Genomic DNA, 25,758 nt, shown 5'->3' on the forward strand with positions numbered 1-25,758 from the left:
CTGGGCTTATCAAGCACTGGTTTTGTTAGAATGAGCTGCTGCATACAGAGGGCTGTCCTACAGAACATCCACTCAGAATATAACATGCTCCAGTAAAATTCATTAGAAACACTTTTTTTTTCCCCCCCATCATATGCATAAACAGAGATGGCATTCCCGCTCACACATTCTTCCTCATCTCAGGAACAATTACTGACCAATTCGAAAGATGAGATTTTCAGCCAAACAAAAATTTTCATCAAAATTATACAGATGCCTACAGAAGTCAACACGATCTAAGTCTGCATCAGATAATTAAGTAATTTAAATATTAGACATAAGGTTATTAATATTCTACATTCTTGCTAACCGTAACATGTGAATCACCACTATGAGAATTTTGAGCAAAAGATAATTTTTTTGTGGAGAGCAGGATTTACTTTGGTAGATGGTCAGCAGCTCTATGCTATTCCTTTTGGGTTACAATACTGTGCACCAGCTCATGACTTCTGTCTAATAAAGATACTATAACATGAGCAAACATCATGGCTAAACTAAATCCTAATGTAAACTACTGTTAGAGGGGTATTACATTGTTTTCATTTGCTCTGTGAGTTGCAGACTTTAGGATAATAATATTGCTCGGTAATAGTGATAGCTTAATTTCATGTTGTAACACCCTAATGACTTTATTGTTTCACTCCCATTCCAATTCCAACAGCTATTACCATTTAAACACCTGTATTATCAAAGTGCTGTGGTTGAGTACCTTCCAGATAATTTACTTATGTTACAAAAGACTAATTCAAAGGAAGGCTGGATGTTTCTCTAACTGTTGCACCATTTATCTTTTAGCATTGGCAGAATCCATCAGGAAACTATGTGTTGATTAAAACCACCAGCCTACAGTTATACTTCATGAGCAGGACATACCTCTCTCAACAAGATGATGAGGGGGAGAGGGACAAAACAATTTTTATTGTAGGAAGAATTTCTAAAAAATTTCCAGGGCAGCAAATTCATATTACACACAATTAAGACATTCTTATTACACACAGAAAACAACTGCCCTCTGGTTAAAAAGGTAAAGTTATATTAGCTTTTAATTTCCATTTTCAAAGGTATGCTTATGAAATATTTAAATTTGTAATAATTTTTCCCACCATACACAATGACTACTGTGTGTTCTCTCTGGTGCTCCCCATTTGCCTACTCCAACCACTCTCCACCCTGAATCTACATCATAAATATAAATTTCACTATCTGTGCATGTCCACATATAATAAATGGAATCACTAACTTAACACAGAGGAGAAAAAAACCACCCCATTAAATTTCTCTGCTTTTTCTGAGAAATGCATGAACCATATGAAAGGATCAGGATGCTGGATGCAGCCCAAAGATCTGATTGGAGAAACTGCTTTTAAAAATACTATTTCTAGTATTATATTAAAAACATAACATTGCAGTTTTACAAAGACAGCTTTTTTAATAAGGATTTTGCATTTCATTAGAAGATAGCAAAGATTCTTGAAGAAACTCATATGCACTGAACTCATTACTTGAAGTGACCAGCACTTAAACAGGGTACTTCCTGAGGATGAAACAGCAAAGCATGTTTAGTGAGACACAGCACAAGCTCAGGCTCAAGAACTACTTATTAATCCACATGCTGAAATAATTCATATCTTAATGATAAAAGTCTAAAGGGAGCAGGGGGAGAGAGCTTTGCCTAGGCTAAAAACCCCACTAACTTTCTAAAGGCAAAACAGTCTCAAAATTTCTTTTGAAAATAACATTTTTCTGCAGAGTAAGCCTAAAATAGTCTGGATCAGTTGATTCTGGTAAACCAGTCCTGTTCTTCCTCTGTCTCAAATTCTTAACTTGTACTCCTCCACAGCAAAACCCCCGCCATTTCAGCATCCAGAGATGTCCACCAGTCGTGACTCCCAACCCAGAAATAATCTGCTTAACACTCAGCTTTACCAACACCTGTACAAGGAGACAGCTGCTTTAAAAAAGTAAAAACATAAAGACAAATTTTAAAAAATCACTAATCTAGTTCACTGTTATTTGCCCAAGCTCAGTTGTAATTACTTTCCAGCATGGCATCTATGAGGAAACTGACACATACTGAACAGTCCCCTACAAAGGAAAAACAGAAGCAAATATCAAGGAAGACATCACATCCAATTTTGCAACTTTCTGGTTCTCTCTGAGCCAACTCAAACTCCATCTATCAAAGAGCATTTGGTAGTTGGTTAGCAGCATGGCCACTATGGACAACCGGAGTCTCACAGGCTTCCCCAGGGCAGGACGGTGGAATGATAAATGCCAGCACAGTCATCTCACTCACCTAAGAGGAAACTCGTGGATAGAACACCTGAATGTGTGCATGAGGTTTTGGCATTCAAAAATTGCAAGTGCCTAAAAACATCTTCATTCTGATATAAATCTAATTGTGAGGCTAAAACACCCAAGTAAGAAAAACCTGATATGTAAAATTACTTGATGGAAGTACACACTGCATTTTCCATCTCTCGGTTGTTGGAATGAATAGCAACACTACAGCACACACCTCCAGAGAATAAAGCCAGACTAAAACCTCTGGGTTTTGTCACTCTCACACATGCACTTCAGCTCTTGTATGGCTTCTTTCTCAACTATGACCAGCTACGGCTGGAAGGGAGCCGACAGCTTCTCATGCATCAAAGGGCAAAGCAAGTTACCTGAGCTCTCAGTAGTAGCCAGCCTGTGATAAAGGCAGTACCCAGGAAAAGGATGTTCTTATTTAAAAAGCAGCAAGGTAGAAAATTTGCCACGTGTGTACCAGCCAGGGAAGGTTTTGGCATACATATTAGCAACACCCAAAGAGTTCAGTGTAAGATTCAGCGGAGTCTGAGATGACAGACACTCAGACTGCAGTGGATGGATATGGGTATTAAAGCTCAGCCTGGCCTCTGAGGAGGGCCAGGATGGGGAGCACATGGCAGCTCACCACAGGGCACAGGGAGGCTGCCAGGAACCTCCTGACCTGGCTGTACCCGAGGGCAGGGAGTGCCCAGGCCTGGCACAGCCCTGTGCCAGGACCCCCTCAGCACTGCCCAGAGCCTGGCCAGGCTGCACATCCTTATCTCCTGCTAACAGAAACCTTGTCTGGCGGCCACCAGGCACAACAGAGCTCAAATCTCACTCATGAAGTATTCCATGGCTTCTCACAGAGAATAATAACAGTATTTAGGAGATTCATTTCCCCCTTGATGTGCCCAGACTGTCACGCAGATTAGTACCTTCAGTGAAATGTTGCAGTTAATACACTTTTCAGTCCAGCTCAGTTTGTTCCAATCTGATTCTCAGAAAATCACGTGGGGACTTTTCAGCTGTAAGCACCATTTCTTGCACTGTGTTATTTAATTACTGTACAGGAGCTGGTTACAGACCTGATAAAGCACTGCAGTCTCTAATTCTCTTGACTTGTATCTGGCCTTCCAAGTGAAAAGCTAAATAAAGGAGTCATTCTTGGTGGTATTTCCACAATGTTAACAGTATTGCACAACTTGAAGAAAGCCATGATCTTGCCTAACTATGCAACAACATGCAGTCAGCAACAGCATTCACTCATTACTGACTTATACTCAGACTGATTTTACCAAGTGAATCATGTAACAATGAAGAAGTCTAAGACCTCTATTTGGCCAAGACTTAAATTTAGATCCAGTAGCTTACCTAACTAAATTCTAAGATTTTTTTTTTTTTGGCTACTAGATAAAATGTTTGTTTACCAGGAATCACAAAACTAAACAAAAAAGCAGTGGACTACTATAATGCTCCAAGTCTTCACTTAACCCTGAGATGCCAAGTTAACTTAATTTCTCAGCACCTGATAGTATTTCTGCAGGATATCTACTCTTAACTTTACAGTTGGCTCAAAATCGTTATTAATATTGCCAGAAACCAGGGTGGTAGGGGGAGATTGACTTACTCTTATTTATTTCTCATTCCCAAAGAAAAGAGGTGGTGTTAAACTGCATGCCTGTTAGAACAACATGATTTAAAATTTTACAACAGAATGAAGCTCCTGTTGCACCGGCTGGTTAATAAGCTGTCAGTTCATTTATTAAGAACTATAGAGATCTGATGGAATTTGGGCAAGCAGCTGACAACCCATCATATTTCTAATTCTAAGGTACATCCTGTCATTCAGTAAAGTTTGAATAAAACAACTCCACATGCCAAGTTTGAAAGTGAGCTACACAAAGAACAAAGGCAGTTGGGAGGAATCTTGTAAAGACCTAAAGCTTTGTAGAGTATCTAGAGAAATGTGTCTATAACCAGGCACTGAATCAAGAGTCATTTCCCCTGCTACGCTCCCCAGTGCATTTTCTCCCATCCCTCCTCCATCCCACACAACGTTCTTTACCACAAGGAATTTTTGAAGCACATTTACAGAAGGTAATCACTGTTGGAGGGAGGAAGGGTAGGAGGTTTTTATTTCCAAGGCTAAATGAATGAAGTTGACCTTAATGGATAGAATCTGCAACTGTTCTCAGAGCAAGAAGGGGGCTTGAAATACCAGAGGAGCAAAAACAAGTCTCAGCTTAAGCCTAAGAAAAAATGGAAGGGACAAATGGAAAGAAAAAATCTTAGGAGGAGTGATTCTTAGCTGTCTGAACTGCCATTTGGGAAAAGGACTGCCTACCTTACAAGAACTGAAAGTGATGTAAAACTTAGTAGCCTTATTGGATGTTTTACTACATCCTCACCAGGATCTTCATTAAAATCCTACTTAAGATTAAGTCAGTGGCTGGTTGCAATAGCAAAGTGGCTCCCCTGGGATGTTGCCCAATGTGATTAAGAAGCACACAAAACAGTGCCACAAATTGTAGCTTTTCCAGCCCGGATATCCCAGTGGTTTTGTTTTCATTTTTAAGGAAACATCAAGAAACCTTTTAACTAAAAATATACCAATGGTTAAGAAATTTCTTCTGCTAGGAGAGAAAAGGTGCACAGCACTAACCTCTGGGACTGGCACTAACACAAGCAGCTCTTCTGCTGTGACAAAACAGCATCAGAACCAACAACCTGATGGGTGGGATCAAGGGAACCAGTTCTGTTTCTGAATATTTCAAGTGCAACTAACATTTTTTGAAATACCAAAAAACATAACACAGTCTTCCTTATATTACACAATGCTGGAAGACCACACATGAATAATGTTCCGATTTATATGTAAAAGATCCAAGTCCATCTGCTGCTGAAGTCTTTACAGGCCTCAGCTTTATTTTCAAGATTGTCAACTGGCAGAAGAAAAACAGTTTTACCTCTTGTTGGTAGGACAAACAATAAGTCAAAGAAAGTTCCACTTATTCTCCCAAAACTGCACAGGAGAGTCTGACTGAGCCAAAACTGAACACAACACATCCTGATCAGAACAGGCCAATCAATCACAAAAATACCTACCTCTAACTCTCGTCATAAAATAGAGTTTTGCCAAGATTCTCTGACTTACAAGTCTCTAAAATCTGGAGTTCTGAAAATGGATTAATCTCCATGTCATGACTAGCTCTTTTTTGGTTACACGAGCTACATTACAGCTCCGAGTCAGGACTACTATATATAATTAGATTCACAGTAAGTACTCCACAAAATAACATCTTATTTAAGTTAAACATGTGTTCATATTCTTTGCTAAGCTCTGGTCTTAACAGTGACATAAAAGTAAATATTTTTATAGCTCAAAAATTTTAGAACTTTTACCAGCTCTTTTAAACCCTACTGTTTTAGGCATTATTATTTAAATGCTTTCTTTTTTTTTTATAAAACCAGAGCATACTGATTTTGCTGTTATTATAAAAAATATGAGCACGTTTCCATTTTTGCAACTGTAGGTAATGAACGGGACCAGAGCTTGCAGACATTTTATCACAGAGTATTACATAACAGCATTTCCCAAAACTGCAGTTTATTTTCTCCCTTAAAACCAGAACAAATGCCGACAGAAAAAAAGGGAAGATACACCTGTTCTCCCTATGCTGTAATGTTTTGGGGGATTGCCTGTTTTCAAATGCAATCTGCACAAAATAACAACCTAACTTGCAGAAACATACAACTTCTCAATGGTTTGAGTTTAAATATAAACAAAAAAAAGGGATTGTAAAACCCGACATAACAGGGAGAACACTTCTTTTTGTAAGTTACTTGCAAAACTTTTATTAAAAATTGCATATCAGTTACAAGCTTTGCAAGCAAACAACCTGGCCAGGCTTTGAAACCCCTCAGAGGAAAAGCGTGGCAAGGGGAGACATCGTTGGGAGTTTCTGTTTTCCTCCTGCCTGCTGGGATCTGCAGCACCCCTGTATGGACAGCCCTTTCAGAGCAAGCTCTTGTCAAACAATGCTGAGGTTTCCAGAATGGTTCAAAAAGTCCTATGGGACCCTCAACTCAATGGCTTTAGCCCTAACCTTGTGAAAATACTTTTGAGAAACTCATCAGAGGCACCAAGCCTTCATGAAAATTCCACACAGAGTTTCCTGCTTGCATGCAGCTCTTTCTTGGATCCAGACCTGGGATTAATGAGTTACACTGGCTTTCATGATGAAATAAAAATTTCTTTACAAAATTCTGGTTAAACATTAAATGTTTTTAAATACTTTGGCTTCCTGCCTTAGACACTGAAAACATCACAGATCAAATAATTGTTAGTATCGGGACTTGCTCTTGAGTCAGTCATTAAAATAAGCTGGGTCTTGGTCAGGACTGCCCTGCCACTGCATCTCCTCACAGCTCAAGCTACAATGCAGGTAGCACATGGATATTTTTGTTAACAGAATGAGAATGGTGATGCACACAAAGCTAATGAAAGGAAAAAACTGGAAGATGATAGCATTCTGCATCATTTTACAGACAGCAATTTCAAAGCAAAGCAATTTTTTGTAAACTTTTTTAAATAGAAAATTTGGAAGACAGGGATTTTCCAATTCATTTGAGATGGGACAGAAATTGAGACTGCCTGAAAAATCCTCCATTTCTCAATTCCAAAATGAAGAATTTTCAAAGACTTAAACTTACAGTGTGTTCCACTGTAAACACAGGATGACAATATATATGAGAAAAACAAAAACGTATTTTAAGCATGTTATCATCATTTACAATGTTGAAGTTCTAATGGGTTAAATGTTAAAAGAAATGCTTCTTCAACTAAGAGAGTAGAATACTGTTTAGAATGCTTAATATGTCTTCCATTGCCTAGGTAGCTTGTCACCCAGTCTTGTCTTCCTAAATCACTTTCATAACTCCAGTGCTGCAGATTTATTGAAAAATATAAATGGGGAGGAGGAGAAAGTCAGAACAGAAGAAACCAAAATCGTATTTCAACTCTCAAAATGCTTTTAAATATATTATGCTTTATCTATCACAGCAAGTTCTCCTTTTTCAAAACCCGAATCGTGCATATTTTTTCAGGCAGCACTACTTGCCATTAGCACTGTGCAAACCTCCAAACTTCCAGAAGTTTTGGGCCAGCTTAAAGAAGCTAACACACTTACTAGCATCTCTTTGGTCCAGAAATCCTGGGAAACTTTCAATTCGTCCCAATTTCAAAATGGCCACAAATATTTCAAGAATAGCCTTTGCTGGGGTATTACTCTTTTCTCTTCCAAGAAAACCCAAACATCAGTTCAGAGGCATGTGACAATGCAGTAAAATACCTCTTGTGCCTTCCTTAACCACCTAAAAAGGATCAAAGTTTTGGATAATGTTTGCTTTTTGAAGCAGGATACACAGCAGTAACCCATGACAAGCATTATTAATGCTCTCTGCAAAAGTTCACCTCCTTTTACAACCCAAATGGGAACATCTAAATCTTGTCTTCTTGGAGTCAAAAAATCTTGTTGCACTTGCACCTCTTACAGCAAGGGTCAGGATCTCACACATTGTGCTATCTCATTTACAAAAAAGATGTATCTTTTTCCATATTTCCCTCATAAAAGTTACTGGAGCCAACAGCTGATTTGTACCTTTAACCTTCTGATAACCTCACAACAGTGACACTCCCCTGCAAGGAACTGAGCCTTGCTCTTCATCTATTCCAGCAAGAAGCAGGTTTTACACAAGGATGCATTATCTTCCCAAGACTGAAAAAGATTTATATAATAAAACTTTGATAAAAATCAGCTTTTCAGAGCAGTTACAGGATAAGCTCAAAGGTCTAAGCAAGGCAACAAATAGGTTCAGAATCACGTTGATACAATACCTACCAAGGCCAAAAAATATCACTGTATCATGACTAATTTCAGTGGATGCATGCTCCCATGCTTGGCCTCAACTACAGACCCTTTGTATTTGTGAAACCAGGGGATAACCTAAACTTTTGCTGACCTCCTAAAAAACCAGCAATAATGCAACAACTCTTTTACAGAGACGAAATTTCAGCAAAAATAAGCTGCCTTAAAAAAGAAAAACAAAAGAAACCCCCAACCAACCAAAAACAACAGAGGCTTTTGCTGCCAGTGACTCACAGTATTATTTTTTTCCTTAAATGCCCACAAAACCTTAATGTCAGACTGTAATTGTTTCAACCTTTGCTGAAATATGTTCCCACTGAAAACCATCACTGCATCATCATTCGAGGCTTAACATAAGAGGTATCACAGACAGACCATTACCACAAAGTCCACACTGCCAGCAGCCCTGCTTCTGGTTTACCTTCATTTGGCAAGCTATCACTCACAGCAGGTCAGCAGCCGCTCGGTGAGCAGCTCTGCCAGCCCCACTGGAGCAGAGCAGGGTTCTGAGAAAGGAGCAAGCGCTGGAGGTGAAAGCAGCTCGGGCACTGCTCACGCATTCCAGGCGTGAGTCACGCTCAGCCACCGCCACGGGACCGCCTGGGACAGCTGCACCCAATTGCTACAAAGGTGCTCCTTAAAGCCCCGGCTCCTTCTGTCTTTCACATCCCCTGGCGCTCCCATGCCAGCCTGCTTTTGAAAATCACACTTACTGCTTCCACCAAATTCTTGGCTTTTGGAAGAATAAGGTGTGTTGTCTAAGCAACATTTGGGGCTTTTCCAAACAGCTTATGATAGCTGAAAGTCATAAAACCCACAATCGTTTTGTTCCCTGATGACAAACACATTTTAAACCTGCCTGTATTCGAGCGATGTTGTAAGCTAATGACAACCCTTTTATTTATAAATATATACCACCCCCTAAGCTTAAATTCCAGAATGACAAGCAGCAAAGTATTGCTCTTTTTTAGACAGTGGGACTAAACGGCTTCCCTAAAGTCCCACAGCTATCCAAGAAGTATTTTGTCTGCGCCTTAAGCACAAAGCACCCGTCCCCAATGTGACACTACAGGGAATCCTGCTTTGCTGGACCCCATCCCCAGCGGGACACCACAGGACATCCTGCTTTGCTGGCTTCAGCAACTCCATCAGCACTCCTTCTGTCGAAGAATTGCTGCACCACACGCTCTAATCTAGGGCCGGTAAAGTGAAAAATCTCAAAACTGTTTGTAAGCCAATTAGCACCTTGCTAGCACCACCTTCATATTTAATTCTATTTAGGAGGTAATTATCACCAAAGACCTCAGTCAATACCCTCTCTGCCATTAGCAAAGTCACGCCCAAGGAACAAACAGGAACAGCATAGGAGTATTAGCCAAAGTAAGTTGAATCACATGCACATTATATCGTATTCATGTCAGGTATGTTCTCTTTGTACCGTCTTCATTTTTTACCTGTTAAATTACTACATCACATGACATCTTTTAAAAGCTACAACAAATTTAACAACTTGACAGAAATATTACTGGAGAGGAGACTCCAGGCTGTATGCAGGAGCACAGATTAGACTTACATATTTATCCTTTCTGACATTATAAAACAATTAAGAAACAATCTTTCTTATGTTACTTCGAATGAAAGTGCTATTTTGTAATTAAAGAGTCAAGTTCTAGAATTAAGTGACTATCACCTGGAAATTTTAATTTCTCTCCCTTTTGAAAACTTTGGTAGTGTGTCAGCAGCAAAACACTTGAAAAATAGACTTGCTGTGTCCTGAACGGCATAGAAGAAATAACCACAAAAACAACAAAACAAAACCACCCAAAAACTTTAAAAAAAAAAAATTTCTCCTCTACATTGCAACTGGAAACAGGTAAGGTTTTCCTCCCACTGACGTGCAAATCCATGACATTTCAGCTACTAAACCCTGCAAGAGCAGAGCTGATTTCCCGCAGCTCAGCCGCGCCACTCATCAAGCGCAGCGCAGGGAATGAGCTGGGTTGGGTGCCGCGGCCCCCAGACACCGGGGCGACGCGAGGAGCTCCCCGGCCCAGCAGCGGCTGCGAGCGGCCTGGCTGCGCCTCACCAGCGGGAAGGGAGAGCCCCCCGTGCGCGCCTCCTTCCCGGCGCCACGCCAGCGTGAAGGGCAGCGGAGCAAAATGCGAGGCGGACTGGAACAAGGTCCATCACATGGAATAAGGCAGCTCCTCTCCCTCAGCAGCCTGAGCTGTGCTCGTTAGCGTGTCCGGGGTTAGCAGATATCGCCTGATCAGCCGCTCGGAGCCACAGGAAACAGACTGCGGCCACCACTAAAATACAGCTTATACAACAACGCCACAAAAAGCCCTCTACTTTAATTAAAATACTGTAAATATTCATGTGTTAGGTTTTTTTGCAGTTTAGAATGCATTTGCAAAACTCTTCAAGGATAGCACAGTCACACACATTTATTTAGTTGAATAAATAGCAAATTCCATGTTGGAAGGTTTTTACTGCGTGGAAGGTGACACAGTGAATGACCTTTTTTGTAGATGAGTGGGCACCAGAGCAAGCTTAAAAAGAAATCCCTATCTCCATCGATGGCTAGTGTTCCAGAAAAAACCCTTTTATCCTTATTTCTATTATTTGTTTTACAATGATATCTAAAAGACCCTCAGCCACATACAAAAGCAAACTGTGACAAGCATCCTCCCAGCAGAGATTTATAATCTAATAACAGGATATGGCATAGGTGAAGAGACTTGTCCAAGGTCACATAGTAGATACACGCCACAAATAAGAATGTCAATGCTTCCTGACACTCTCTAGCCTTTTGCTGTCTAATTCACATTGCCTTTCTACACCTTTTATGACAAACAAGCAAACAACCTATTGAGGGTGGCAGGAAGGGGATGTGTGTGATCCTTCAGATGAGTATGAACCATTTTGCTGATTAAATAAAAGGTTTCCATTTATTCTTAAATTGAATAGTCACAGGTACAGTCTTTATTTGCCTTTACCACAAAAATCAGTACAAGTCGTATCAATAAATTTATCTACAAAAGTATGTCAAAAATACTTTTATTTAAAGATTGATTCTTAAAAATGGAAAAATCTACACCAATCTTCTTTTTGTGATATTTGTTGCTGCTAATTTTCAACAGATACTTTTTAAGGAGAAGGATTAAAAACATAAGCTTAACTATCTTCCTTCCCTGCCTGCCTTTGTTTACCATGTAAATTGCCACCCACACACTTTCCCATATAGAACACAGTGGGGTACTATTCACCAGCACAGAGCTTCAGCAAATGCAGCTCCTGTCCCCAGCAGGAATAAGGTTGTGTCTGGAGTTCACTCTAAGTCATATAAATTTATCGGGGGTAACAAGAAAAAGAGGACTGATAAGAGTCACTGAGCTAATCCAACTTACACCTAATGGAGCTGAGGGTGGGGGAATGGAGGGAGACGCAGAATACAAAACACACAGAGAAACAGATCACCTCAGGAAAAGTAATTTTAAACCCATGAATTTACATTTTACTGAGGTTCCTTCATGCCACACACACAACCAACATACTGTACACTATGCATCCAAAAATATGCCAAATCAGAAAACCAAAACGTAACCCAAAAATCCAGAACTATGTAGGTTTAAACTTCAAAACAACAAAAACTTTTAAGAAATATTTGAGGGATGTCTTTTAGAATATTACTTTCTTCATTTCAAAAGAAATACTCTTTTTATTCCTTTCCCTAACAAATGCTGTGCAATCTCAAAATCCATTTATCAAGAGCTGTCCTACCACTGTACACTCAGCGAAGGCACACGATGTTTCTCACATAATTACCAGCATTCGTATTTTTCTGCATTCAAAGCAACCCCATCTGTGTGCCTGCAAGATGGAGGTTTGTCATATGGGAAAGGAGCTCCAGGAGCAGCTCACTGCTCTCCCCTTCCTGCAAGAGCTGCAGGAGGGAGAAGCAGGGAAACCTTCCTATGCCTCACTCTTCCTCTAGGTAAAGTATTAGCAACCTCTAGAGAAGAGAAATAAGACCTCTACATTGCTGTATACCACAGACTGCAAAGGAACAAAACAGAAACACATGTGAGCTTTGCACAGGGAAAAGTATTTTATTCCAAATTCTCAATGCAATACTACTGCAGGGGAAGAGAGGTACTAAAATAATCCCCACATGGAAGGAGCAGAGAGAAAGAAAACCAAAACATCTAACATCCCCATCTGCAATATATCTCCTTTTAGAGGTCCACATGGACATCAAAACCTCTACTTTCCATCAGCAGACAAAATGCATGTTGCACTAACACACATGTAGCACTCAGTGCACCCATTTGCTATGTTCTTACATTTACAGAGGAAGAAAAAAATCCAACCCTGACTTAGAACGTACAAAAACTTAATGCAAAGTGTTATGAGGATTTTCAAGTGTCACTTCTCCAGTTACATCAGTAATAACTTTTGTAATTTTGAATTTCCATGATGGGGGTATCCCTTGCAGGTTTCAATTAGTAGTCTTTACTTTCTGAAAGTCTTTACTTTAATCTAATTTTTTTTCCCCTGCAGTGAAATGTTTTGCCATTAGGCAAAATGGAGGATTAGGAATAATGGCAATTAATGGAGCAAATGTTTGTATAATGAAATCATGCTTGTACCAGCAGCAAAGAGAGAGACTCGGGATAGCCTTTCTCCACTCCTGATTTTACACTGTGCAGCTTCAGATAGTATAGGAAAACAATTAAAAGCAAAATATTATCCTCTGGCTCCTGCTTTGGCATTGTGTTTACTACGGACACACAGAAGTGTTGTTATCCCAAGTGACATGTTAGGCAAGCTTAGAACTTACATTTTGTTCTCCCTTTTTCTTTTTCACTCCCTTTAAAAGGTTTTGGGGAACCTGGATTTTTAAGACTACCAAGGAATATTGTGGCTGAGGAATTTAGAAATTAAGTTGCCCATTGTCTAGATACCATATTTTTTCAGGGAGACTGCAGTGTGCTTTTAGGTCTCTTTTCTGAAACATCTTCTTTTAACATATATTTCTGACTATTCTTGTCTCTAAAAGCTTTATTCTAAGAACCAGAATGGATCTACAGATTAGATCTGGGCTTCCTACCCACAGCCAAAGTTCCGTGGACAAGATACAACAGTAACAGCCACCTTCCCACTTCCATGTAAAGAGTTAGATAGGAGGTACCCAGTGAGAATGCAGCTACAGAAACATTTCAGTGTACACCCTCAAGACTCCTACTTCAACTATTGCCAGGTTAGCTTTGCCCCAGAAGTGGCAAGCCCTGCATACAGTGTCTATGCAGGAGGCTGCAGAGACTGCTCAAATCCCCACAGGGGCAGAACTGAGGAAAGGTTGGTTCTCACTGACACTTTAATGCTGTTCTTTGCATTAAGAATCAGGACTTGCAGAATGGATGGAAAATGGCCTGTGCTGTAAATACCAATATTTAGTAAGGGTCCTTTTCGAAGTGCCAAGGTAACAATCTCTGTATGAAAGAAGCTGTGCTCAGGACCTTGAATGTTAAAATAAAGGTATTAATTTTGAAGGAAAGGAAAAGTCAATAAAAAGTAAATTTAATCAACTTCAAAAGACTTCAGTGCATAGCTCAGAAAACACTGGCAGAAGACAGATACCTTTACCACAACAGGAGGACAAATGAAAATACGTATTGGAAAGGGGAACTTGCTTTCTTGGAAACTTTACTGTCAGTTCTAGAGGCCTTTGTTGCCACTTAGAACTCAGCAAGCTTCAATCCAGCTTGCTACCACTTCAGTTCTAAAACACACTCCAGCAGTCTTTTCTTTAAAGGTTAAACACAAACAATTTTCAATCGGCAATTTCTGACACTTTGACAAGACTAGTAATGTGCAACATCGTAAAGTCTGGCTAAAGTAGTATTTCCAAGAGTTCTGCTGGTTTTTACCTGTGAATAGCCTCTGTCAGTTAATTTTTATCCTCTCCCTGAAAGTGAGCAGCTATCCACCCAAAACACAAACTGACACAAAGTGCGTGCACTTCGCTAAAATTTACTTCTTTGCCTAATTAAGTGATACCACTGAACACTGTTTTTATAAAAATATTTGAGCATACAGTGTTCATTTAAAATATATGTATAAGTAGGAAGGGCTTCAGAGAAACAAACTGCTCTTCCATTCTCTTAATTCCCAAGTGCCTGAATAATGGGTCAACTACATAATTTCTTCTTACTCTCCTTTCCCAGGAGATGGGAGGCATGGCATACACTCATTTTCCACACGCTATAAAACTCCAACAAATTAAAGATAATATGTGCACACACCTGCACAAAGTATGCTTTGTTTATTCCTTCAACTATTTTAATTTGTTTTCTTTGGAGTCCCAAAGACACATCTAGATTTAGTTTACTTCTGCCAACATGTCTGTACAACATAGTTACTCAAAGTAGTGTCTTGTGAATTGGGGGCTGCTTATGCTTTTACTTAAAACTGCTGACATTAGTATCATGTAAGATGTACAGAAATCAGGACTGGCAATTCTGGGAATAAGTACTAGGTTACACTGTAATTTATTGACAGAGTCAGGCTGTCCACAAAGGTAAGGTTTAGATCTGGTCTTCCAAATTCTGACAAATCAACTGCAAAAGTGACTTGTGATAAAATTACTTTTCCCAGCTATACACACAACAATTTTTCTTTGGTCAATCATCTGTGCCACAACAACATGAATTCTTTTTATGTATGGTGTTTTATAGTTCAAGTCTTCTGAACAATCCACTGAGTTAAACTATTCAGTTCAAACAAGTTCTTTCACAAATTCTGGCCATGTTATGGCTGGTTCTTGTTGAATGCTCCAACTAAAAGATTCATCATTCATAAACGCACACTGAAGAGGTTACAAATCCATTTCTAATGGAAATATGGGGGATGCTTACCTTTTCTACGGGCCATTTCCTTACCCAAGGTGTATGACTGGACACAAAACAAGCACTTCCTATGGCTACTCCAACTACATTGCTGACAGAGAAAGAACACTGCCTATTCTTTAATTCCCCTTCTCTCTCCTTTAATAAAAACTTCAAAATCAAAAATATGTCTCAATCACAATTTCAGGAAAACCTCTTCGGCTAGAATCTGTGGGACTCCCTCAGTCATTAACACTGTAACAAAGAAGCCCTGCTTATCCACGTACTTCAGAGAGTATCATGACCCTAAGCCTGATTTTAAACTCTGATTTAGTTAATATTTTTGCATTACTCAACAGCTTTTTCCTAGTCAGAGCACATTCTCAAGCACACATACACAACAATGTGTTCTTAATTACTCTGTTGGTGGGAAAGTCTGTCAGGTTTCTTACCTTTTATTTTTAGCCACTTCCAAGTTCTTTTTGTCCAAGTCTGAACCGGGAGCAGGGAGCATTTATTTCTATTAATCAATCAATGATGGCAGTGGTGGTGCACTCTAGTTTTTCATTCTGACTGCAAAGCAAAATTAAAAGCTATATTTTGCAAATTTACGCATTATAGATCGTAGCGGCAGCTGGTGGACTGCTGCTGAGACAGACCGTCTTTCCCCTTCCAGTCCCCTGTGACTGAGAGGGAAGAATTACAGGACAGCACTAGCAGCTGCTGCTGCTGCCCCAGAAGCAGCAAGCCAAGGTCTCTGGAAAAATAATTGGGGAGGCGGGGGAAGGGAAGAAGGGGGACAAAGAAGTTGGGGAGGGGAAGGCATTGCCAAGGCTGGCGGCACAAACAACACACTGCACCTTGCCCTCAAAAGAAACAATTGAGCTGGTTTGGGCTTCCTTCAGTAGACACAAGACTCAAGCCATTATGAGACTTGAAAACAGTACCAGTTTTTGATAAGGACTTCTACAGAATTAAGAACAAGTGAGAAAAGGCAATATTCCTTCCAGTCTGATGCTTGCAGCAGTTTGCTCTCGATTCCTCGAAAAATAAAGCACAGTGCAATGAGCAACACCCTTCCTTGCAGCTTCCCAACAGTCATTCCATGAAGCATTCTACATTAGCACAGGCACAGTCTACAAGTCAATTCATGCCCTGTCTGCCTCCTGTAAAACAGGGGTAACCAAATCCTTTCTCACACACATGTAGTCGTGAAGATAAATAATCATGACTCCAAGATATCATCAGTGTGAAAACACTAACAATCATTCAAATTTAGACAGATTTGCAAGTGGAACTAGTGGGAATTGTGCCCATTAAAAAAAAAAACAAACTGCTCAGTGCAAAAATCAGCTTGATTACGTATTTGGTCACCTAAGCAGGGGCTCAGTGTAAGCAAGTAATGCCCATCTATGCTACTCAGTACACTAAATACAAAGCTCATCTCAACAGGGTTGAAAAAGACAAACACACTGACTGACCAAACCACATCCACCCACATCTAAAAACCTGAAGTTCACCCAAAGCTTTCATGTTTCCCAGTGGATCTTCAGGCTGACCTCTGGGGTCCCACTGTGTGGGAGAGCAACATGCCTCACTCCCTGTGAATGAAGAACACCCTTTACAACAGTGACTTCCAGAGCATTCCTGTGAATGCTCATTTTCAAGAGAGATAATCTGTTACACACAAACCACACATGGGCCAGGCATGAGTGTCTCACTGCTCCTTCTGCTAAGGGACTTCAATGCAAGATACTACTTGGTCCAGTGGACATTGCTTCATTTTCAAAGCAGTGGCACAGATTTCCAGATTAGCCATAAAAGAGATTGTTTGAAGAAAACATTCAGCTCTTCCTAAAGAAAAAAAGGAAACAAACACCACTGCCACCACAACAGATGCAGCTTTCTTGTGCCTTGTTTAGAAAGACTGATTCAAAAGACATACATTAATTGTTTAATTTCTGTATGGGAGACAGAAATTAAACAATTTCTGTCAACAGTTTTCATTCTAAATATATAACTTATCTTTTAATTGGAGGACCTCTTTTTATCCAGTATATTTGCTCATTAAAACAAAGAGGGGAAAAAAAAAACAAACAGAAAAGAAGATATTGAAACTTCTTCGAATTGATCTCATACACACAAGCCAAGAAATACTTAAGGTCATAAGAAAGCACTGGTGGCTAAAACAGCTTGCACTGGTTTTGTTGTGTGTCAGAATCCCTCTCCAGATAAGCCAAGAATGCTGTATACAAAACCAGCACCATTATAAACAGGCACAGCCTTCTCTCAATGTTGGTATTTCACATTCATTTTGGGAAGCTAAGCTAATGATTGCTATCTGAAGAAAGAGCTTTTGATATAGCATCAATTTCCTGAAGAACATATCAGTTTATTGAGCAGGGGTTTTCAGACTCTTATCACATTCAATAGTATTATGCCTTACTTTTTAAATTTTTTTTTTGAAAACTATAGTTAAAGTATTGAGATGCTAGTAGAAGACACTTCCTCTAAATCTAACTACAGGTATCAGCTGCCAAGATTATCGGGGACTCAATCTGTTTGGAAGTTTTTGAATAAAATTAAATAAATCCTTTCTCCTTGGCATATTAGATCCTACATTGTTTCTAAACCCAGAGTATTTAGTCAAAGTACTTGTACACAAGTCTCAGATTAAATCCACTACCATATGAATTTTTAATGCATTTAGGAAAGAAGTTTCAGCAACATTAAACCATTTCTGCTGCTACAAATGCCTCAAAAGTTATAACTTCCAGATGTTACAGTGATGATAAGGATTAGAACATACCATTTATGTCAATTTATAGCCATGTAGGTGAGTAAACAGCTGAGGACAAGAAGGGTTAAATTACAAAAGCCTTCACTGTCTTCCTAGTAGTCTTAACCATTTAAGGAACTGGGCAGGTTTTTTCCTCCATAATCCATGAGGGAGGATTTACAGAATGGCTTGGAACATTGCCACAAGAAAACCAAGGCGTGGCCTCAGAAGTCCCAGTATCACACACATGGAAATGGAGGATCAATAGAGATCAATAAATAGGGTACAATGACAACCTGCACCCAAAGGAGCCCATTTCTGGTAGTGATATCTGGTAGTGTCAGCTCTATACGGAAAATATTAGCTACGGCAGGCCTCTTCCTCAGCAGTAGTTCCCTCAGTGACATCTCAGACACTCCAATGTGATCTGAAGTTACTCATCTCAGTGACTACACTGTCTCTTTCTCCTCCCTCCTTTTTGACCCAAAGCTATTTTTGAACTTGACCTTCTTTCAGTCTCTCCAGTAAGAAAAAAGCCTTTGATTTTTCTCGCGTTTGGGATCATGATGGAGAGGTAGGCACTATCCACTGTTCTGTGTGCAAGAATGCTTTTTGCTCTCCTTACATCATCTCTTTGTCACTCATTTATTTATCCACAATCCACTTGTTTCATTTATTTAACAAATCACCACACCTGTATCTTTCTTCCCCTCTTGCCTGGGCAGCCTCACAACACAAAAACTTAAGAAAACCATCTACTTCATGAAAATTAATTGAGCAGATGTTTCTCCTTTGCAGTAAGTTACCTTGGTGTAAGTGATTTTAGACCTATTAAATATAAACACACATGGAGGTATTTAAGGTATACTGTAATTCACTTCACTTTTCAGGACTGAGAAGTCTGAAGTTCAAGAACAGAAGAAGTTTGTTTCAAAGACAGCTTAGCCTTACCACACACATTTTCATAAGACACTTGAAATTGCAGACTGCGCCTGTACTTCATGTTTCATAAACATACCTACAGCTTCCACACTTGGACAATTACTTCACATTTCATGCAAAGGGCATTAGAAATATGACACCTAGGCTCACACATTTAGCCTGAAGCTTCAGGCTGATAATGCACTTTTTGTGTGAGTATGTGTGAATGCACATTGTCCAAAAAAGAATCAACTGCAAGCTTACAAAAGGAAGAAAGCAGACATACTGCTCAGTACAGCCTCTCCATCAGAAAGCATTACAGCTACAAATATTCTGGTAGCTTGTATAGTATATTCATGTTACAAGTAGTAAATTGGGTTTGGATATATTCATATCCAAAATGATAAATTTACCAGCTACAGAAAACAAAGGCAAAACCCTCCCAAAAATGCTGGATGTTATTATGGGTACATTCTTATACCACTATCAAAACTGAATCCACTCCATTAAACTGTTTGCAGAAGTCAAGCTACATTTTGGCAACAAAATAAGCAAATGTAATTGATCCCTTGGTTTCACGTATAAACCCACGACGTCCAAGAACCAGGTGGTTATTACTCAAAATGTTTAATAAGACATAATTTGAGATTAATATCTACAGTCCTGCACCACACTGTGGATGAAGTGAATAATCACTGAAATGAAACTCCACCACAAACCCTATTTCTAAAACACCTTCAATTCATTCATTATTAAGGTTCATTCTACAAAGAACTGGAAAGTGACCCTGATATCAACTTCAACATTAAAGTTCAACATTAAATAAACTTTGACAATACTTAAAAATACTTTGATAATGGCTATTAAAAGGAAAATCCTATTTTTGCAAGACCTATTATTCATGTTCCCTGCTGAGGAACATAAGTTGCTGGCCAATTACTCTACTGTGTAATTATTCAGAACTTACCATATACACATCACCTCATAACATAATGTGGCTTGTCCTACAATCTTCCTATTTTCATGACCAGTCTTTACAAGAAGCTAGAGGCACAGGTTGGTTTGGAGAGTTTCAGGATCAAAACAGTATCTGGCAATGCTTCAAATGGATAGCAATCAAAAAAAGTCATATGATTCATACAGAACAGATTCAATATCCAAGGACAGTGAAGCCTATCCTCCAGATGTTTGCCTTCAGTGAGATGGAAGGAAAACAGGCTTCAGTTGTGTACCACCAGTGAGAGCAGCAGGATTATTTCAGTTGAGAAAAGCAGATGTTGAATTTTCTAAAACGTAGTGCAAAAAGTGTTGCAGCATCAGCAAATACATTGAAAAAAAACAGTACAAGTGGAACATTAACATAGGCATCAGGCCACTGTGTACTTCTGGCATGCATAAACTACAATACCTGGTATACAATATGCATAACAAACATCTCTCCTGTTCTGAACTTTATGGTATTGCTCACTGCTGCACCATGATAACTAGTACATGTCCCTTACTTAGGAAAGGAAGCCCCAGAAAATGTCTATGTTTATTTAACTAGATAGCTGGAATAAAGTTCTCTTCACAAGCTTATAGCCTTATGGCTTCACACATACTTCCTCAAGACCAAATCTTACTTGTTGTGGCATATTAAAAGGAAAAATGTGACTGAAATCTATTTTTTATCTACAAGCTCCTGGAGAGCTAGTGTACAGATGTACATTTCTTGTACTTGCATATGTAATCAATATTTTACATTTTCTATTTTTACTGTAAAATGACAACTCACAGGAGTAACTGCTAATTGCACAGATCACTAGAGACACACTCTGAGGAGTTCTTTGTCTATGGACATTATTCAGGAAAGCCCATTGCTTTTAGCTTGAAAAAATACCCAGTAGAAATGGCTGGACAGAACTGGTTTCCTGATACATATTTTAAAACAAAAGCTGGTGACAACCAAAGCAAAATCAAGATCAAGGGAGAACAGTCCTCAAAATCTAAACTGAAACTTTACCCTCTGTGAAAATAGCCTATATATATGAAAATAAAAGTTCAGTCTTTTCTAAAGAAAAAAAAAAAAAGGAGGCAGAGACTATTGAAGCAATTTAAAATACAGTGAATAATATTTGAAATATTTCGGCATACACAAAAGCAGTAGGAACAGCAAACATGCTATTGTGGGTTAATCCAGTCATCCCTCTAAGTGGGTATTCTGAGCAGAAGACACTTATGTAGGCAGGGTGCATGAGCCCAGCTATTGTCTGTAGCTTACTGCCTTTACCCCACAGTCAGGCAGCAGGAGGAACATGAGCTTCCCTTCCTGTGAGCTCACGGAGCTGTCAGCCACAGCCGTGTTTAACCTGCTGATCTGCCTTCCCAGCACCCTACAGCAGCAGCTCTGCCAGCTAAGGCAATTCTCCCATTGGCATAGCCAGCACTTCTACACAAACACCAGTCTTGCCACCACTCCCTAGTAAGATTTTAATGCCATCTTACATATCTTCACAGGAAAGACCTGCAAAAAAAAAAAAAAAAAAGTCCAGCAGTCCAGTATCCTCACCACTCCTTTTCAGCACTGCTCTGCAGCAGCCAGACACACCTCTTGCCCATGAGACTTTTCTAAGAATTTCCCCTCACATGGAATGCAGCAAGAAGAAAACAGGTATTATTCTATAACAAATTGGCCCATCTTCTAGATTAAATAAAACCAAACTCTTCCAATAGGCAAACTGTTGTTGGAGTTCCCCCTCAACTGCTTGGAGCACAGAAAGATCACAGCCAGGCTCCCCATTTCTGTGATGGCCACTCCGTTATCTAAAAAGGTTATGAACCCCTGACCAACCAGCATGTTACCATTGCCATTTCCACCACTGGAAGATAAACATCATTTCAACTTCACTTGTTGTCAGTGATCCTCTTGTCACTGTTTTTATTTTTAACACATGTTCCCACCACCCCAAAAGCTGTAGTTTAAACAAAGTGAAGAAAAGAAAAGGGAAGACAGATGTGGTGAAATTTGCTCTTAGACAGCTAGGCTTGTGTCATGGTTATCTGTTCCTGGCAGAAAGAATGATCCAGAGCTACTATTTACATGTTTAAACTAACCCAGCCCAGTTTGTCTCTAATGGTGCACAGAATAATCATGTGAACTGTCTAGCTAGCAGATCTGAATGGCAGCAACTTCTGCCAGAGGCAGCAATGAGCTGCTGAGAACACATGCTTTTCACAGCCTAATACTCTCCCTAAATTCAACCAGAGCTGTCTGAATGATGACTACATTTGAAAAGAGGTATCAAAATCATTATGATGGGCCACACACATGAATTTAGAAGGAATTTCTAAAGCACAAAGGGGAGAGAGGCATTCATCTCTCTTAGTATATTCAACAAGAGTGCCCCTGCCTCGTAGTGTTAGGGATCTGCTCTGGAAAAACCCACCTTGGAGCTCAGAACTTTCCATCATTCTGGACACCTGCTGACACCTGACACAAAAGCCAAATACTTGAATTCATGCTTATCTATCAGCTGCTGTGATTCATACAGAAAACCCCCAACCCTCAGTACAGTGCTCTCTCAGCATTTGAGCCATCTGTATCTATTACTCCCCTTCACTTCCCCTCAGTGTTTGTTGACCGTGCAAGTGGTGCACAGGTGATACACTGGACTGAGACAGGGGAGGAACACTGGTGACCAACGTGTCATTTATTTTTTTTTAAACCCCTAATCTACATATTTGGAGAGGGCAAAGAAACAGAGAATATATGATTCACCCTTGACATTCTGCCAGATCACTTCAATCCTGTAAAATGCCCCCTAATGACCTGAATATAATACCATGGTGTTACAGTGTCACTTAAATACTGCAGGGTTCTTCCTGTGGCAGTGCAGTCTGCAGACTTAATATGTAATGTACAGGATTATACTGCCACTAAAATATTACTTAGTGCTGATGAAATTTCAAATTAATTCTGGGAGCTAAATCATTATTCAACTCTGCCTTTGCAGAGATACATTCCCCTGGTTGCTTTAATAACAGTGATTGTAGAACTAGAAGGTTGTTACTGTCTCTTCAAGGCCTGTTCAAAAGGAGAAGTGGCCTCTAAACTGTCAAGCAAGTTAATGCAGTGATGCATGGATGTTTGCGACTAAAAAATAATTTGAGAAAAAAATGGGCTCAAATATTAGGAGAGCTCATAGCAATGTGGCTCATGAATAATTTTATTATTTAACAATATATTAAGAGACTTAGCCCAGTTTTCTCTCTATATATATACATGCACGTACACACTCTTGTGTTCCCATCCACCACCACCATCCTCCACAGACAGAAGATTTCATAATAATTGAGGGGACATATTTTTGATGAAGTAAATGACACAGCTGCTGGTAACTGATGAAACTGATATTCGCCAGTTGAGGATGTGGCTTTGAAGTCATTCTGAGCTCTGGCTTTTCAAACCTAAATAAACAGACTTGAACTTTTTACAGCTCTGGGTTTCTTCTTCCTGAATAATTCCTGTTACTAGTGAGTATCCTGTACTTTTAGGTAGCTACAGCACTTCAACACTAAGATGGGCCAATCCTTGACACTGCCCTAGAGCCAGTGTACACAATAATTTGCTAACATACAAAGTAAGGGAAGATGAAAATCAGTGGATGGGCTAATCATAAAAGCAAGTTTTTATCCTCTGAATGTTTGCCGATTTTTTAAAATTGTGTTTAGATTTGTTCCTGTTTCTCAGTTAAAATACCAGGCTGCTCACTTCTACAATGAGGTTTCTTAAATCTGGGAAGCGTTCCCAAGCTATACGGGAAAAAACCCCAAACCAAAACACCCACAAAAACAGTGGCAAATGTGTAACAACATAGGGCCAAACATAGAGGCTGAAAACAACTTGTGGCATTGAGTCTAAATTAGGCTAAAAGAATCAAACTTTCTCCTTATTAAACTGTTACCTACTTCCTCATTCGTTAATACTGTCGTTGTTTACACTTGCAGCCAGGCCAAAGATTTTCCCCTCCCTCCAAATATAATTTCCTGCTATTGACAGACATGTTCAAGTGCTGGATGTGTGCATGTCTACATGGCATACTGCAGGCAGAGGCAAGCCTTCTTGGCCACCATCCAAGCCAGCTGTAAATGAGCCAGCTCCAAACTGGAAGCTGTGTAAGCACAATTAGCACAGCAGTAAGCCTCATCTAGCACATCCTGCCAAGAGACCGAGCTTATTAGCTTGAGCCCAACACAATGCAAACGATGGATATGGGGCTTCTGCTTTGGCTCCACACAGAATGTGGGCAGCTGAAGCACATCAAGCACATCAAGCTCCTATCTGCCCACAAGACAGTGTAAGAACATCTTCTCTTGGAGCATACCCTCTGCTGAAAGGACTGTCCTTTCCCTCTGCATCAACTCCCAAAACACTCTGAGTGCTGTGAGCAGATGGAGGGACCGGGGGTCTCCAGGTGAGAACTTCTGTAGGCAGTATAAGAAAAAAGGAACCAGGTAGTTGTTTAGGCACCAGGCACCAAAAAGGCCAAAGGGAAAGGTGAGGCAAAGGCAGAGCAAAGCACTGCAAGACTCTACAAACTGATAAAGAGCACTCCACTTTTGGCTTCCATCAGGTCCAGAGAAATAATGACTAAAAACCATTAGCATACTGTAAATGTTAAATGGGCTCGGCACAGGTGCTCCTACCAACAAACAAAGAATTCACTATTTTTGGTGGACATTTGAACCAGTCCAAAAGAGGAATGCGCTCAGAGAAGGAAATCTATTATCAAGCTGGGACCCAAGAAACCAATGGTCCCCTGGTGCTATCGATTTTATTAAAGGAGTGGTGACAGTCTAGTGGTTGGCAGTAGTAGTCTGAGAAACTTACAAATTCAGAGCAAAATGATGCAAAATCAAAGGGTAGCAATGAAAATCATCGGGGGGAAAATAAAAGGCATATTTTAAGAAGAGTGCCTGAAGAGACTGGGAACGTTTACATTTAAAAGGGCAGTAATAAAGTGGTCATTGCTAAATTATATTTAGCAGAAACCAACTAATACAAATCAGTCAGCTTCTGCCCACCCATTAAGAGAGCACATGGGCAAGCAGAAATTCCATTGAAGGCAACAAAGAAAACACCTTGTTCAACACACAATTATTTTGTTGCATTCTGTGTCAACAGATGTTCTGTAGCAAATACTCAGGATCTTTGGAAGGCGGTGTTCATGCCTGTCTTCTTTTCCCTCCCACTCTACTGTAAAGGAGTATCTTGAGCTTTCATTTTGAGCTTTCTGATGTATGGGACAGGTATAAGCAAGAGAGAGAAGGGACCTCACAAGGTGTGGCAGACACACTCCTCCATACACTCAGATTCTGCAGATTAACTAGGTTTATTTTGACTTCTGAGATTTTTAGATTACATTGTGTATATAGAGGTTTTCCATGCTAGCTTAAAATATTTTCTTTGAAAAGGCTTAGTTTGATCTGGGGTGAAGACTACACATCCTCAGCAGAGTACAAGCAGTTTATATACTTGCCCCTGACCCTTGCCTGATCATCAGTTTGGGCTAAACACCTGCTGGAATTTCACACAGAATTTCTCACACTCTGGTAACACAGATTTCAGGCATATGCGTCTTTATGTTCAAGGCAGCATTTGAATCACTGATACCTGCTTCAAAGGAGTGTTTTTCTTCCCTTTTCCCTATCCTTTCATAAACTTCTAAAAACATGACCAAATCAAACCAAATTAATCACACCAGGTTAAGAGACATAGACAAAAGAAAAACTAAGAGCTGAGATTACACTTGCACTGTTCTTTTGTCTTGAGAAGGAAATAATTTTCTCTGTTTTCCCACTTGAAGGCCTGAAAAAGAAAGCTATGCTGTCAGAAATATCAAGGCCTAATAAAATGTGTGAAAAACCA

The 25,758-nt window shown here is 39.7% G+C and overlaps 1 protein-coding gene across 9 annotated transcripts in view; it reads right to left on the minus strand.

Moving 5' to 3' along the window:
* ZMIZ1 (zinc finger MIZ-type containing 1) overlaps positions 1-25,758 on the minus strand; it is a 337,415-nt gene that overhangs the window by 187,824 nt on the left and 123,833 nt on the right. The gene's annotated exons all lie outside the window — the stretch shown is intronic.

This window comes from Haemorhous mexicanus, chromosome 7, assembly GCF_027477595.1.
Source record: "Haemorhous mexicanus isolate bHaeMex1 chromosome 7, bHaeMex1.pri, whole genome shotgun sequence".
NCBI classification, from domain to species: domain Eukaryota; kingdom Metazoa; phylum Chordata; class Aves; order Passeriformes; family Fringillidae; genus Haemorhous; species Haemorhous mexicanus.